The sequence below is a fragment of the Garra rufa genome, chromosome 21 (assembly GCF_049309525.1).
Source record: "Garra rufa chromosome 21, GarRuf1.0, whole genome shotgun sequence".
Taxonomy (NCBI): Eukaryota; Metazoa; Chordata; class Actinopteri; order Cypriniformes; family Cyprinidae; genus Garra; species Garra rufa.
In genome coordinates, this window is record NC_133381.1 from 38,578,487 (window position 1) to 38,594,914 (window position 16,428).

Below are 16,428 nucleotides of genomic sequence, written 5' to 3' on the forward strand. Positions count from 1 at the left end.
GTTTGAACAATCAGGATAAGCGCAAGTACTTGCCATTTTGAATAGCCGCTATACCCACAGTCTGTGTGCACTGTGTAAACAATGAGTGTTGTATTCATGCGACAGATCGCTTCCGGTGTTTGTGTATTCTACGCCAGAGCGCGTTCACATGTCACGAGCCGGTCAGCCGGATGCTAAACTCGTGCTCAGAACAGATGGATGTGGCTGTGTATCAAAGGTAAAAAATGATATAAATACTGTTCAGTTTCTCACAAAAAACGATCGTTTCGTGTCTTAGGACATCAATGTATCATCACGAGTCACAGGGTGTAATTTAGATTTGTCTGTGCATGTTTTTGTTTACTTTTAAAGGTTTGGTGCCCATCCACGTCCATTATTTGGCTGACAGACTGCACCGGTTTTCGTTAAAAATCTTCGTTTGTGTTCTGCTGAGGAAACAAAGTCACCTACATCTTGGATGCCCAGGGGGTAAACAAATAAACATCAAATTTTCATTTTTGGGTGAACTATCCCTTTAAAAGTGTATTTTAGATGTTCTCTTTCCACTAGTCTGAAAAAACACTTTATAAAATAACAAAAAGGCCAAAATCTCAAACTTGACAGGTGCATGAAAAACATATTTGGTGGTTCAAATTGTTGTAAAATGTTTAGAATTATTTTCAAAAAATTAAATTAAATAATTAAAAATGCTAAAAGGTCAAAAGGTGTTATTTATGTCAAAGGCAACTTTAAAATTGATGTTGAAATTTTTAAGGTATCTTTACTGGGGACACAAAAGCCACCAAATGAATGATCCAGGCACTACTGAATACATTGTTCTGCTACCTTATGCTGTCTAAACTACGGGAAAAAATGTGTGGAAGCTGCTAAATCATATGTGACCCTGGACGACAACCAGTCTTAAGTAGCCCAGGTATATTTGTAGCAATAGCTGAAAATACATTGTATGGGTCAAAATGATCGATTTTTCTTTTCTTTGAAGTAAAGATCATGTTCCATGAAGATATTTTGTACATTTCCTACCATATATATTAAAACTTAATTTTTGATTAGTAATATGCAATATGCATTTTTTTTTTTTTTGGACAACATTAAAAGCTATTTTCTAAATATTTAGATTTTTTTTTAGATTCCTGATTTTCAAATATTTGTATCTCGCACTAATATTATCATAGTCTATCATACATCAATGGAATATAAATCTCAGTTTCAAAAAAAGTACCCTTATGGTTTTGTGGTCCAGGGTCACATATAGAGAAGGACTTGGTAAGCAGGAAAAGGCACAATATTTTGACAAACTAAAGTTAATACACACTTAAAAATAAAGGTGCTTTAAAAGGTTCTTCACAGCGATGTCATAGAAGAACCATTTTTGGTTCCACAAAGAACCATTCAGTCAAAGATTCTTTAAAGAACCATCTCTTTTTTTACCTTGTTATAATCTGAAGAACCTTCTTTTGTCACAAAAAACCTTTTGTGAAACAGAAAAGTTCTTCAGATGTTAAAGGTTCTTTATGGAACCATTTAGCCAAAAGAGGTTCTTCTATGGCATCGTGAAGCACCTTTATTTTTAAGAGTGTAGGTGGTAAAGATACATACGAGCAGTATTAATTAAGATATTAGCCTAATATTTCACCTACCTGATTGGAAATGATAAGAACAAACACGAAAGTTGTCAAGATTCTTGGCCAACCACAAACGCCTTTTCTTCCTCAGACAGTTTTTTGCACTCTTCTCCTTGATTTGTAATAACTTTTGGCAGCTTATAGTATTCCAAATGTTTTACCTGGTTTGACTGATCAGTACAGCCCAAAACATGACAATAATTGACCATTTTCAGCAGTAATATATCAGCAAAATATGCAAGTATCATTCGGCTCAGTGGCATTGTTTACATTCAGTGCTGCCAATATGGCCAATTGATGACGTGTCATGAAAACGCTCTATAAGTGCAAAACATTTGTATAGTATAGTAGTTAATAATAGTTACATATTTTGAACCATAACCTTCTACACTCTTAAAAATAAAGTTACTTCACGAAGCCATAGAAAAACCTTTTTTGTCTAAATGGTTTCATAAAGAACCTTTAACATCTGAAGAACTTTTCTGTTTCACAAAAGTTTTTTTTGTGACAGATTATAAAAAGACAAGAGATGGTTCTTTAAAGAACCTTTGACTGAATAGTTCTTTGCGGAACCAAAAATGGTTCTTCTATGGAATCGTGTATGTCACCCATTTATGAAAAAAAATGCAAACCCATTTAACATTAATTTTGCCCATGTGTGATAATGCATTGATTGTTGCTGATAACAGATTTTGCTATTAAGTCTCCATAGCGCATTCCAATAGTTTGCATCATCTGCACAACTATGCTGGAAAGTCCCCTTTGCCTGCATTAGGTCATCTGTGTATGTGTGAGAAAGAGAGAGCACAAAATATAGTTTCCCTTAAATGTTTGGGCTGGGGGGCTAAAGAAAACAAAAGATAAGGCAGAGAAAAGATGATGGCATATCCTAGTTTGATAGACAGGACGTATTTAGAGCTGGACAACTGGGAATGTTGTCTGAGGCCTTATGAGAAAGTGTGCCTGCTAAATACATCTTTACACTGCACTTTAATTGCAAATTTAAGCAACAGCCCACTCTCATTATGCCACTGTCATTACATTATATGACAAACACTCACTGTGACCTCCCAGAACTGGTCAGCTTCAGCAGATGTCCTGGATCACCGCCCTGACGTGAGGACTCAAACCTGGTCGGCCACACACGCAGCAGTGCTCTACGAATACATTTACCTTTAGGTATCAAATGGAATCTTTATCTAGTCACATGCTGTGAGCTTTCAGAAAGACGAATGCATAACAGACTAACTGCCCTCTGTTGCATGCATGCATATCCAATAAGTCTCAACTGCAACTGTTTTAAATATCAGTCTTAACCATCATGAGTTCCACAGTGATATCTGGACATAATCCATTCTCGTACAGAAATATGTTGAATCTGATTTTCTGCTGCTGCTGTAACAGCCAGTAAAATGTCAGCACTAAATCCAAGCAAAGCACAAAAGGCTCCAACTCTGGCTTAGGCAGTAATCTCAGTATTCTTTCAACACACTATCACAAAATCATGAGTCAATCACTGAAAGAAATGAACTGATTAAAACTGGTAAAAATAACGTATTAGGAGCCAAACGGAGGAAAAGTTCCACACACTTTTTATTAGATCAAGATTAGTTTTAGGAAAGAGCATGCAATGTGACATTATAGCGTTGCACCGTACCTGTGTTTTCTCATGTTGGACAGATGCTGTGACACAGGCTTAGATGCGGATTTCTCCTGCAGAATCAGGTGTCCTGTGAGTTCTCACCTGAAAGTAAACCCATATGTAATCAACAGCCAGATCGATGTTTGATGTATTAGGTCCAATACCGCAAGTCCACATGCAAGCAGACTGAGACAGAGTCAACATAATTTAAAAGGTATTCAGAGAATATCTGGAAAGTGTAAGTCATACTCACTCTAATAAACTGAAAGATACATTTTGTGACGACTAAAGTGGGTTTTGGCGTATTAACGTCGAAAATAATGTTTAGTCATGATAATGTTTGCAGAAAATTTTTTAAAAGCAATAAACAGTAGACAAAGTCCTGCCAATTTAGCTTGTTTGGCCCGCTCTAAGTGATGCAGGCCAGTGAGACAGCTGCAAATAATGTGAATGTATAAATAATGAATTTAAATGCTTATTCAAAGTTATTCAGTTGACTAACATGAAGTAGCTAAGCCAAACCTCGTCAAATGTTGGTTCTCACAAGAACAGACTTTAATGTTTTTTGCATTCTTGCAAAAAAGAGTACATCATTTTATAAATGATCATTTTAGCAGAAAAGAGTTTGGGAAAATGCTGATGGTCTTTTATTGTGTATGCACTTTTAACTTAATTGTTTTGTTTATAAAAGCCGGTCACATTGCATGAAACATTGCAGATTGTGAGGCCAAAGAAACACTGTGTGAAATAATGCGTTTTTTTCCTATTCCACTCCGCTGCACTACTACTGCTTTTCTATGTAAACAAGCACTACAGTGGAGATCAAAATGAGAGAATTTCCTAAATTTCAATGTCACTGCTTACTGTGCTTAGTCCTATTTGAGGTTATACCTAAGATATCCATTAAGATATTTTGTACGTTTCCTACCATAAATATATCAGAACTTAATTTTTGATAAGAAATATGCATTGCTAAGAACTTCATTTAGGCTATTTTCTCAATATTTAGATTTGTTTTGGTTTTTTTGCACCCTCAGATTCTTGATCTTCAAAAAGTTGTATCTCGGCCGAAGATTATCATATCCTACCTAACCATACATCAATGGAAAGCTTATTTATTCAGCTTTCAGATAATGTATAAATCTCAATTTCAAAAAATGTACCCTTATGACTGGTTTTGTGGTCCAGGGTCACATATAGATAACGATTTGGTAAGCAGGAAAAGCCACAATATTTTGACAAACTAAAGTTAATAGGTGGTAAAGATACGTTCAAGCAGTATTAATTGAGATATTAGCCTGACATTTCACCTACCTGACCGGAAATGATATAGCAAAAGTCTTTTGTTCCTTAGACAGTTTTTTTGCATTCTTCTCCTTGAATCCTGCGGTCTATAGTACTCCAAATATTTTTCCCGGTTTAACTGATCAGAACAGTCCAAAACATCACAATAATTGACCAATTTCCACAGCAATAATCAGCAAAATATGCATAAATTGGGAAAATGTTATAATGGTCTTTTATTGTGTATGCACTTTTAACTTGATTTTTTGTTTATAAAAGCTGGTCACATTGCATGAAACGTTGCAGATTGTGAGGCCAAAGAAACACTGTGTGAAATAATGTGGTTCACACAAAATATGATTTTGTATTCCACTCCGCTTCTCTTCTATTGCTTTTGTAAACACTACAGTGGAAATCAAAATGAGAGAATTTCCTAAACTTCAATGTCATTTCTTAGTCCTATTCAATATTTAATAAATTAACTCTATTCTGAAGCACGGTATAAAAACTTAAATGAGATATTTGAAAAAGAACACTGATCAAAATTAGACAAACAAAGACACAGATACCTCCAACTTATTAGTGTTAATCTGGCACCTGATGCTAATTTTATTTCTTTATGACAAAACTCTATTTAACTAGTAGCATTTTTCCAATTTTCACTAAGATTGCAAGATGAAACCCTGCGACAGGAGGTTTTCCAGATGAAGGCCCAGATTAAAGGAACACTCCACTTTTTTTGGAAATAGGCTCATTCTCCAACTCCTCCCGAGTTAATAAGTTGATTTTTACCGTTTTGAAATCCATTCAGCCGTTCTCCTGTTCTGGCGATATCACTTTTAGCATAGCTTAGCATAGATCATTGAATCCTATTAGACCAATAGCATCGCGTTCAAAAATGACCAACGAGTTTCCATATTTGTTGTATTTAAAACTTGACTCTTCTGTAGTTATATCGTGTACTAAGACCGGTGGAAATGCAAAGCTGCGAGTTTCTAGGCTGATAAGATTAGGAACTACACTTCCATTCCGGCGTAATAGTCAAGGAAGTTTGCTGCCGTAATATGGCCGAAGCAGACGGAGTATTATCAGAAATGAGTTCCCAGCTAGTTTAGCATTTGCACATGTGCTGCATGGTATTACTGCTCCTGCTTCAGCCTTATTACGGCAGCAAACTTCCTTGACTATTACGCCGGAATGGAAGTGTAGTTCCTAATCTTATCAGCCTAGAAAATTGAAGCTTTGCATTTCCGCCGGTCTTAGCACACGATATAACTACAGAAGACTCAAGTTTTAAATAGGACAAATATCGAAACTCGTTGGTCATTTTTGACGTGATGCTATTGGTCTCATTGGATTCAATGATCTATGCTAAGCTATGCTAAAAGTGATATCGCCAGAACAGGAGAACGGCTGAATGGATTTCAAAACGGTAAAAATCAACTTATTAACTCGGGGGGAGTTGGAGAATGAGCCTATTTCCAAAAAAGTGGAGTGTTCCTTTAAGGAATGACTTACACCCATTGCAACAGAAGTTGGATACTTTATTCAAGTCCCACAAAGCGGCTGGTAATCCATGTAAAACAAATGTGACCCGTGCTGGCAAAATTAGTTGGAATGAGCAAATTTTCAAAATAAGTTCTTTTTATTTTCAGATTTATAATAAGACCTACTGTACTGCATGGATGTAATCTAATGTTACACATTAGATTTTTCTCCAACCTTCAACTAAATGTTCATGTAAGATCTGAGATTTGAGTAAATCTCTCCAAGACATATTTCGCAATAATGTAGGTAATAAGAGGAGATCACCTTCTTATGCACATGCTTTGCAAATGTCAGTCAGTGCAAACGTTTTTTGTCATATTTCACTGGTTTGGACTCATGTCATCGAGAATGCGATATGAATATTCACAAAGCTGGAATGCTGTGCTTTTCAACAAAAAACCTACAACTTGTGGTGAGAAAAAGCAGCAGTCCAGAAGTGAGCAGAGAAAAAGGTACTCCTCTGAGAACACATACAAATAAACATCATTTATGTTTAATTACTATTTGAAGCATTAGGATCGCTAGAAGAGGTCTTAATGTAATATGTCCCATTAAACTTTGACAAGCATCCTACATCAGAAATTGCACCCACAGTGTTGAAAGACAGTGTTGGGCATGCAGATATGTTGACCCAGAAATAAAACAAAAAATTTAAACTGAAGGCAATGTATCCCTTCAAATGTGTTACAGACTTCAACTCCATCACAGCTTGTCACATTAATAATGACAAGGAACGAAGCATTTCTTGCTGATTACTATATTTGACATGTTAAGGACTAAAACATTACATTTAATTTTTTTTTTTTTTACAAAAATAAAGAGACAATAGAAAAACTGTTTGTGTATTTTTAGCTTCAGTCCTGTAAAAATGTAAAAAAAAAAATGCTATCAGGGACACATGAGCAGTAGGTAATGTTTGTTTTATAACAAGTTCTGTATAAAATCCTTTTTAAATTATGGTGTTGATAAAAAAAGGTGTCTAAAAAAAAAATAATAATGAAAGGCTGTTAATGCCTGAGGTGTGAAAATATACATCTCAGGAATGATACATAAACTGTGTATAGTCCATGCACTGTACTTTATTTCAGCGATTCAGGGAAAAACATATCTTGGTGCATTTTGAGCGATAAAGCAATCATTTTATTCTCATAATCTGAAAATTGTGAAAAGCCTTTTAGGGTGGATCTTAAACTGCAAGAAATTAGCTTAACTTGAATATTTTCTGGTGAAAAGATTGTCAGACCCCCACATACAGTATTTTGTCCTACACGTTCTCAAATATGCTTAAGAGCATTGCTCATATACATACTATTTATGCCTGCGGCCAGTATGCCAAGAATTCCATGCTTCTGACCTGACATTCTCACATCTCAATCTAATCAATAATAATGATATTTTACTGGAAACACATGTAGCAGTTAACCACACACAGTCAAACACGTTTTCACCGAGCTGTTAGACAAAAGGGAATACTTAGTGCACCTGTAAAAACACAGTGTCAAAATATTGGTAGAGAGATCTGTTGTTTAATTTGAAAAAAGAGAGATTATAATGTTAAGTATTTCCTGAAAATATCTTGATGCATGACAATGTGAATATCATTCATTCATTAATAAATATATCCATAACACAGCTGTTTTTCTTGGTATGTTCCCTGGTTTTTCCTTTTTAACTAAGAGAATTGATCAAAAGTTTCACAAGACTTGAGGACTGAGAACACAAGACTGGAGCTCAAATGTATGTAGTTTTGATAAATAATTTATACACAGCATCTAGTTGCAAGTTAGCTTCCACACATCTGACACACAAGTGTCTGGAAATGTTTCAAAATTCCAAGTGCCACACAGAAAGGATTGACTCTGCAGCCATATCTGTAATATGTTGCTCAGTCAGTGGCCAGCTGTTGTTTTATGCTCCGGCTTGGTTGTAAATCGTCACAAGATTTAGAGAGACACTTTGAAACCTGCTGCAGTGATTTACATGTATGACAGACCCAACAGGTTGAGGTACATTATCTGAGCTCTCAAGGGGGGAACTGCTGTCCATTAGAGGCATACGCAACCCACACACACATAATCTGGTTCGAAACAGATGCATCCAAAATCTTCAAGTGCCTGGTGTAGTTAAAAGTCCATATTAGTGTCTTGCTCCTGTGGGGCCTTTAGTACTTGAGAGCATGTGTGTGTGTGTATTAGCAAAAAGGATGTGATTTACACATCCAGGGGTCAGAAGGAAGAAGGGGTGCCTGGTGTTTGGTATAGCACCTGGCCCATTGTATCTGATCACATCAGTTTCTTCTTTCTCCCCTTGCTACTCTGAGACATTTATCGAACAAGTTCTTCATCTCTACAACCTCTAAATCCTGCCTCAATACATCTGAGGAAAAAAACAATCCCCATTTGACCATCTGCACCTCTGTTCAGTGGATAATACAGAATTTATTAAGGAACTAGTGTGCTGAAATGGTGACTTAGTGCATTTATATTGGCTAATTTAGTTTGTTTAGATTTTTTTCTATACAGCCCTTTTGATCACATTAGATGATTTGTTTATTAAAAAAGCACTTTATATTAAATTCTAATTGGTCATCTTCATTTGTCGCCATCTCTCTTTGAAACTTGCAATTGCAGTTTTTCGCGGAATTATCTTCTTTACGTGGGTTGTGCATCTGGACAGTGCCTCATCGCGGATGAATCTAATGTTATGAGGCGTATGTGTGGCTGTCAGTCAACGCAACAGTGTGGATATTCACTGTACTTCAGCATTACAGATACGTCTTGGAAGTTTGTCCAAATAAGAAGTTTTACTGGAAAATGTCAAATGAACAAGTACGTTTTATTTTCCAGTTTTGTTCTCACAAACTAAAAAAAAGTTTTACAATGGAGGTACCAATGGTGATTGAATCTAACGATCAGCTCAGATCTTCTTAAACTAGGGGTGGGCCATATGGCAAAAATATCATATCACGTTTTTTTTTTTATATATATAAACATCACAATTTATTAGTGGTGCAACGGATCACAAAGCTCACGGTTCGGATCACATCACGGATTTTGAGTCACGGATCGGATCATTTTTCGGATCAGCAAAAAACAAACAAAACAAAAAAAAAGTTTGTTTTTTAATAATTTCTGAATGCTTTAAGTACTTCTAATCCATTGCAAAAACTACTAGCTGAACTAATAAACTCAGTAACAAAACAAAAACAATCACACAAATGACAAGTGTAGATGAATACAACAAAGTTACTAATAAAATCAATAACACTAGTGTTCAGCAGCAGAAATGTAATAATTAATTGTAAAATAACTAGTGCTTCTCACTGCAGGTATTTATAGGATGCTGTCTCTTTAAGGCCTAATGCACGTATCTAATACTGGCACGCATCTTTCTCAGCTGTTTCAGTTCACTGAAGACATAAACGACTGTGTTTACCAGAATACAAAAACGGGTATTTAAACATAACTTTGTATGTATGTTAAGAGAAGTTTTGAAGAGGAATCAATCTGTGAATCACGCAGTCTAAATCGCGCGTCTCTCTGTCTCTCTCGCTCTCGCTCTCTCTCTCTCTCTGTGCGCGTGCTCGCTTGTGTGCGCCAGCGGTAAAAAACAACGCGCGTCTTCTCTTTTGCTGCAGCGGTTTAAACAGTTTGAATGGCTAAATTGGCAAGACAAAACACGTGCAAATTATAAACTTTTTCTATGATGGTTAAACTTAACAGTTAATCCGCGAACCACATGCGTACCGAACCGTGGAGTCCGGTCCGTACGGATCACGGATCACCTACGATCCGTTGCACCTCTACAATTTATGATTTTATCACGATTCTTTGTCATGTTGGTTTTACTAGTTTGCAAGTTGTCTGAGCAGCACAGCCAAACTAATTTCCCTATTTTAAAACCAAAGCCTTACAAGGTAAAAAAAAATATAAATAAAAAGAATGGTAGATGTTTAGGTTAAATTGGGCAAAGATAAAAATCTTTGTCATTTTTTAATCTTTGTTATTAAAAAAAGAACAAAGATAGGCTACATGTTACAAATACGCATAATATATATAAATATATAAACTTTAATTTTCAGGTACAGTAGGTATATTTAATTGAGGTTTGGGACACCATCTAAGTAATTTTTTGGGGAACTGTTCCTTTAATGACAATCGGCAGCATGTTTAATTCTGAATGCATCTAATGCTGCGTTCCAGGCAGGATTTTGAGCCCATAAACCATGACTTCAAACCAGGACTCAGGACTTTGTAGCTTTTGGGAAAGTCACACCAAACTGCCTGAGTGAATTTATTATTATTATATTATTATTACTTTGATTGCAACTTTATATTGTCCTAAATTCTGTTTTTTCACTTACATAAACGCTGCACCCGTAGGGGCTGCCATTGTTGTTTCGCGGGCTGTGTGACGTCAGAGCACGAAACTGGGAGTACATCAATCTAGTACGTTCACGGGTGGGAAGTCACGGGTTTGACTGCCATTCGGGTGCACTTTCACTGGTTAAAAGGTTGAAAAAAACAGGTAACGGGTTGCCTGGAACACCGCATTATATCTATAGGTGCACGTCCATTTTTCTCTCAGCTGTTTACTTTCACTTTAGACATAACCAACTGTGTTTATATGTAATCCACGTGTGGTTTTGACAGTTTTAGTGAACCAGACGCGAAAGATAGCTTAGTCCAGTAATCAGCCACTGTTTGACAGGCTTATTATTATTTACCGGCAAGGCTTTAAATCACATGCAAATAATGTCGTTTTGTGATTGACAATCACAAGTTTGGCCATATCTGGCCATATTGGAGCGTAAACAATGCCACTGAACTGAACGAAACTAGCATATTTAGCTGATTATTGCTGCTGAAAATGGTCAATTATTATTAGGAAAAACAGTTGGAGTACTTTAGACTGCCAAAAGTTATAACAAATCAAAAGAAGAGCGCCAAAAACTTTCTGAGGAGCAAGGTGTTTGTGGTTGGCCAAACTAAACCAGGATTTCCAGGGCAAGAATCTTGACAACATTTGTGTTTGTTCTTATAATTTCCAGTCACGTAGGTGAAATATTAGGCTGATATCTTAATTAATACCGCACTTATGTATCTTTACCACCTTGTGAAAATATTGTGCCTTTTCCTGCTTACTACTCCTTCTCTATATGATTTAGCAGCTTCCACACATTTTTTTCCTGTGGTTTAGACAGCATAAATTAGCAGAACAACATATTCAGTAGTACATTAACCGTGCAATCCATGCTGTTGTTTACATCTGAGTATCGCCAATATGGCCACACATCCGAGTAACTGACCGAACGGTGACGTGAATGCAAATGTCATCTATAAAAAATGTTCTTTTACCTCAAAAAGCAATGTATTGTTCTTTAGAGCTTGTTCTCTTTAAAATACTTTTGTAAGTGCAGTGTAGCACATTTAAAACTGTAATATAATCTAATTTTAGTTACTTACATGTGTTTCATTATCATCATGCACCATTTAAGACACTATTTTGTTTATGACAAGTTTCCAGCTGCTGTAAGGAGAGGCTACAAATGACTCGCCACCTCACTAAACTGTATTACAAGCTTACCTTTGTGAGGAAATAGTTTTGAGCAGTGATTGGTTATGTACTTGCTCAGTAATTGATTTTGCATAATTCTTCATCAAAAAGAGTTACAAAATGCAACTTTAATTCAAATATAGGCCTATATTCTCAGAAGTACCCTAATATGCTATGAGTTTAACTTGAAAAATAAATGCTTGAACAAATAAGTAACCTTTAAATCATGCTAAACAACATTAAATCACAATATTATTTGGCATCTGGTTCACTGCCCATATACAGTACCGCACTCTCTGGACTGGTGTGTGTCTATGATGGGCTGCAATTATGTAATTTCCTGCCTTCATGTTACTTGTGACAAATTCATCCACCAGATTTCATTACATTTGACATTTCAAATAGAAACCGCTGGCAGTGCTGCTCTTCGTCTGGCATCAGGTCTCTGTTATGGGGGTGATGGGACAAACTGGTTTAGGGTCACCCTCAGCTGCCATTAATTAAACACAGAGAGCAAAAATGAATGACTGTCAGCACTGCCAGCATGCACCTTGCAACAATTGCATATGAATATGTGGTATGTAATTAAATAGATGCATATTACAATATTCTGTGCACAGTCAAAATACTGACTAAACAAACTAAGAAAAAAAAAAACCCAGTCCATTAATATGGTGTTGAAAACTTTCTTTTTTTCATGCATTAATCATTTTTTTACAGGCTTATTATATTTTTTAGATTTTAATGTTTTACCCTTGTTCCAGACCCAGACTGTCAACTTTGAACAAGTAAAGTTTATAGTAAGACAAATAGCTGTTTAATTATTTGTTTAATTATTTAATTTGAAACCCTTGGTGTCCATAGAAACACTTATACATGTTTTTCAGCTCTGTCCAGCTTCTCAAACTCTAAATTTGAGAGTGTTTATATTATATGGTATACATTTTCATCCTTTGACTGAGCACCATATAGAGGAAATGTAAAACAGCCTACTTATTTTAGCTTCCAAACTTCTTGAAAATGTCAGTCGATGGTCGGGAGCCACATGAAATCATCATTTTAATGTGTGGAAGGTAATACATCATTTCAAGCCTGCTTGCTGTCATAACTGTGATGTATTCAATAGAATGCCTTTAAAGAAATGTTTACAAATCAATGCAATTTAATGTAGACATTCACACAAACTGACACCGCAATACAATATGTTTGACATTTAAAACTAAATATGGTGGTGAAATTGTCTCCTCCATTTACAATTATAATAATTTAAAAAATGAATGCGACCAGTTCAATGTGACCAATGAAAATCTATTGAAGTTTGAAAAAAGGCCTCAGTTTGAGTTTTTAAAAGTTCCCTTAAAAGACTTGAATCCTTGTGATTTATGAACAGACATAGCATAGATGATCATAAAAGAGGCTTTTTCAGCTCTCTGGTGATTTCAGAAAAAGACATGCAAATTGTAAAATGCATTAATACAAAATTAAATCCCAGAACTCAAATTCTTCACTGCATGAAAAAAGCACCAATATTACATTAAGTTTAACTCTTAAGCCACCTGTCTTTCAGAAATTTTAATTCTAGTTTATAGTCAATCGGTCTGAACTTTGTCCCTCTGGATGAAAAGTTCACTGAGGAGCGGAGAAAATGAATGACCTTTTGATTAATATGATGCTGGTGTGAGGAGCTGATGATACCCAAATGCCAGCAACGAGCAGAGAGACAGTCAGCATTTGATCTCTAAGAAGGTCAAGTGAAAAGCAAAACAGCTAAGAAGCATGAAATCATCTGTCCATGTGATTTTTATCAGTTTCCAGCCTCCTTCCAGCTGCAGCAGGTCTGGATGGTGGAGTGGGTGGAGCGGCGTAGAGCAGCGCGTGTTTTATTGCCTTTTACACGCCCTGTAAATCATTGACATTTTGTTTTCACTTGTTAGCCTGCTCCTCTGTAAAAATGAGATTATTTAGAGCTGGCACCAAATCAGACCAGGGATGTTGTTTTGAAACATGTCTTGTTAACATCTGTGCTTTTGTTTAGATTTTTAACTCTGCAACTTGATTGATTCTGGCTAAATGTGCAACACAAACAAGTGTGCTTTTACTGCAGATTATTAGTATTGTTATATTTATGTAAACATTTTAAAAACAAACATTTTCTTGAGCAAAATTCATTGGAGACCAGAGAAAAACAAGTTACTAAATTGTTAGATTTACAGTATGTTTAAAAATAGATGAAGCTCTTGGCCAATAAGAAAAATAAATAATTCAAGACACATTATCATACAAACTTTTGCTTTTCTAATAAATTTATTTTAATTATGGGAAACTGATGTTTTGTACTGTTGCAATGAAGTAAAATAAAAATATAGCTGCAAGCAGCAATTAAGAGGCCATACACAACAGAACCATGCATGGCAGCAAGCATCAGACCAACTGCAGCAGTAAGTAATAAGTTTAGTCATAAAAACAACCACTAGTAATATGATTTATTGGCTTATCACTTTTGACCAAATTGTCAAATTGATTGGTGAAAAACGGACCAACGTCAGGGAGGAGTTCGAAAAAAATAGGTCTTCAACATAAATCAAATTGGCAGACAAGTTTGGACGACTATGGCATAATTGGTATCTGTGTTGTTGGCATGACCCAAGGAATATTTTGAGAAAAGGCTAATGCAATCAAAAGTTATTTGCATTATTAAAGGTTAAAGAATGGTTTATCACTTTTGACCAATTGGTGGCGCTGTTACTGAATTGATTTGGCATGGTCAGTGTAAGGTACAAAAAAACATACAAAGTTTGGTCAAAATTTCAAAGCTTGGCTGAGATACAGTCTCAAATGCAGTTCGGCATAATTCCAACGAATTTGTTGATGTGTTAAACAATAACTGTTTCGTATATATCGACAAGAAATCCATAACTTTTTGCCAGCATTGTCTGAAGTCAAATTTGGTAAAAAATTGGACCAACAGTCTAGGAGGAGTTTGAAAAAGTAAGTTTTCAGCATAGATCAAAATGGTGGACAGGAAGTTCAGCTGAATATGGTCAAATTGGTACCTATCTTCAATGAATATATTGAGATCACTTTTGTTACAATACGCCAATTAATTTAAATGTTATTAGCATTTTTTTTTATTTCTGTAAAATTTTTGGCCACAAGAGCATGGTGCCAAAGACACATACGCAAATGCATTTGTAAATATATAGCATTTTATGACAAAATTCAAAACAGAAGAAGTTATAAGCAAAAATAGCCATTTTTCATATATCCTGACCATTAGGTGGCACTGTGCTGAAACTGTGCAGGTAGCCTCAGGTCATGGTTGTTATAACACACACCAAGTTTAGTCTCAATATGCCAAACCATTGCAGAGATATAACCTCACATCCATTTTTGTGTGCTTTTTGTCAAATTCGTTCGCTCATTAATCAATAATGGTTTGACAAAATAATTTATTAATTCCATAACTTTTTGCCAGCATGGTCTAAAGATCATCTGAGCCAAATTATAGTGAAAACCAGACAAACCATCTAGGATGAATTTTCCTTCAAGACGTTATGGTTTTATAAGTATAAATGTGTGAAATTTTGGACAAGTGGTGGCGCTAGAGAGTTTGAGTTAGAGACTCCAAACTTGCTATGTTTAATGTTGAGACTGTGCTTTATCCGTGTGCCAAATTTCATAACTTTCTCACAAGTGGTTCAATGGGCTGCCATAGACTTCCAGAGCGGAAGAAGAAGAAGAGGCAAAATAATAAGAACGCCAATGAATGCAATAGGTGCCTAAACACCTTCGATGCTTGGCCCCTAATAAAATAATATAAAATAAAATGAACATAATCATCCCAGGATCAAATCATTAGTAAAAAAAAGTGTCTTTTACAATCTTGTGATCATTCAAGTCCATTCTTGCTTAAATGTGATTTATCTAAAGGTCAAATTCATGCGCACTTTAAAAAGAATGAATCTTCACTGAACTTTTAACCAGCCCAATGTATGAACGCTTGTCTGTTAGGAAAAAGCAATATGTTATGTCTGGGTGATCACACGCTAAAAAAATGTTGGGGGTCACAACTGGGAGGCTGATTCTCCATATCCTGAAGTTCAACTTCACATGCTGGGGGTCCACAATAACAGGCGACCTTGAATAAAACTACCAACAAACAGAATTTCATTCATAGGATCATTTAATATTTCAGTGCATTTTTGGATACTTCTTCAAATTTTAGGCAGAAATATTATATATGAATCTTGGGATTGGGAAAGCCCAACGGTGAGGGGGAAAAAATGGACAGGGACCAATTTACTCGCCGCTTCCATTTGGAAATCCTTCGGAAAACAGCAGACAGCTACTCTGTGCTACTCGGTTACTTGTGAAACATCAACTAAGTTGTTTTGCCAAGTATCCATGGCTAAATAATAACTGGCATACTCTTCGGAGTGTTACATTAAACCTCTGACAAGCGAATGAACGAAAGCCAAGAGAAATGGAAAACGTCTTTCCTAAGAAAGCACTTCATCGTGAATATGGTAGCAGGCTACTGCTTTAATTCCCTTTATTCCAGAAGCAGATGCACTAATGTTGATAGTACTTTTGGCAAGACAAAAATAACAGTCACATCCTGAAGAACTGGACGTGGAAATGCAATATATTGACGCACTAAACATTTTATGCTTTTATTACACATGTACCCTGTCGTCACACTTCAGGTTTTTATTATTAATGGTGGGTGAAAGGGATCAGCCATCAAAAGCAGATATGTTATCCATCTGTTGC